Source organism: Tenrec ecaudatus, chromosome 2, assembly GCF_050624435.1.
Source record: "Tenrec ecaudatus isolate mTenEca1 chromosome 2, mTenEca1.hap1, whole genome shotgun sequence".
NCBI classification, from domain to species: domain Eukaryota; kingdom Metazoa; phylum Chordata; class Mammalia; order Afrosoricida; family Tenrecidae; genus Tenrec; species Tenrec ecaudatus.
This window is the reverse complement of record NC_134531.1, coordinates 234745712-234747402: the sequence shown is the minus strand read 5'-3', so window position 1 is coordinate 234747402 and position 1691 is coordinate 234745712. Positions and strand designations below refer to the sequence as shown.

The following is a 1691-nucleotide window of genomic DNA, read 5'->3' as shown; positions in this document are numbered from 1 at the left end:
TAGATCTGTAACGACACATAATTTACAGCAGCCTCCAAAGGTGAAGTATAGGTGGTGACCCAAGAAGGGTTCAATATAGTCCTAAAGAACTGCTAGAGTTTTATAATATTTACACATAGAAACCTGGAGAATGTGTGTGGGAATTGTTATTATGTGTGTGGGGGTAATGGTACAAAGAAATAAACTTGGATTTGTCTGAGTTTATCAATATGGGCCCATTGATTGCATTCCTCATTCAGTGTTTCAACTTGAGTGGTTAGGAGAGGATCTAATATTTTATTTGCATGATTCACTTTAGCTAACAGGTGGCTTATCATAAATTAAGTTGAAGTATTATAACCACATCAGTATACTGTTTTAGTATATTTATCAGGATAAACCCATAAACACACAAATAGAGTACCCCCAAGACATATCTTTTACAAACAACTTTTTGAAGTAGACTCTGTATCTCTGAACACTCCTGTAATTGCTATTTTATGTCAAGCAGGTTTCACAGTGGGAGCTGCCTTAATTAAATTAAGACACAACTACAGCACCAGCTAGGTGGCAATATCTTGCAGGGTTGAGGCAAATTGAGGCAATGTTCTCAGGAAGATTGTATGTGCTCTAAACAAAGGTCCAATACATAGATATGCTTCTCAAATAGCAAGGATTCATGGCTCCAGGCAGCAAGGGGTGGAAATGGGAGTGGAGAGATTCACGTTTACTCCTAATGACCCACTTGCCATGTTTTTGCTTCACTGAACTTATTGAAATGGCAATTCAGCATCCTGCCTGGTCATTTTAGAATCCTTATACCTCTAGATAAACAGACAGAAAGGGAGATATTTCATTTAATGGCATGACTGATCATGATTGCTAAGTGAAAATTGGATTAGTATTGAATAATAAAAAATTACATGTCTGGAGTCTAGGAGATTCCTTAGGTCATCTTTTGCCATGTCCTGTGATTAAAGTCAATGTTACACTATAGCAACTCAATGCTGACATGATTACTAATGGCCCAGACGCTTCAGGAATGAAGGTTTGGCTCACCCCCTGCCCACAGAGAAAGAACCATGACAGTCCGAGTTACATGCTAAGTGTAAAGGGAATGTAGACTATGTACTGAAAGAAGGTACTTTTAAATATCAGCTTCAGCCACAAGAGAAATGGCAGAAACAAGGTCTATACTTTTATTTCATCTTTTTATTCAATTATTTATTAATTTTAGAGGGGAGTGTAAACACAGTCCCCCACTACCACAGATTATGTAGTCGAGTTTCCCACATTTGGGGAAATCAAAGTGATCAGCGCATCCAGAATGCAAAGGGCAGGCCTCACCCTGGGAAAGCCACCTTGGTGAGCATGGTATCTCCCCTGCCAGGTAAGTATGAGGTCTATACTTTCAAGTTGTTAACACTGGCTGGTCTGTAGTGGTTAGATTTTATGGCTACTCAAAGTTCCTTGGAAAAGAAAGGGGTGGCGCCCATTCTATCAATCATGTCAAGAGCTGATGACACCTCGTTGGGTGTAGAGCCTTTGTGTGAGAGAGACCCTGAGCAGAAATGAGCTCTCTTTTTCTTCACCTTCTACCAGATCTGCAACCTATGTATAGTTTGTTGATCCCTCATTATATTCCCTGTCAATCCCAGAAACCTTCTGAGGGCTGAAGAACTTGCGTTTATTCACCTGACCTCATACTTATT

At 39.7% G+C, this 1691-nt stretch overlaps 1 non-coding gene across 1 annotated transcript; it reads right to left on the bottom strand.

Annotated features, from left to right (window-relative positions):
• Positions 1-1213: 1213 nt before the first annotated feature.
• Positions 1214-1377, bottom strand: LOC142441757 (U1 spliceosomal RNA). The gene has a single exon (XR_012783104.1). It is a non-coding gene; the product is annotated as a U1 spliceosomal RNA (small nuclear RNA).
• Between the last annotated feature and the right edge of the window lie 314 nt (positions 1378-1691).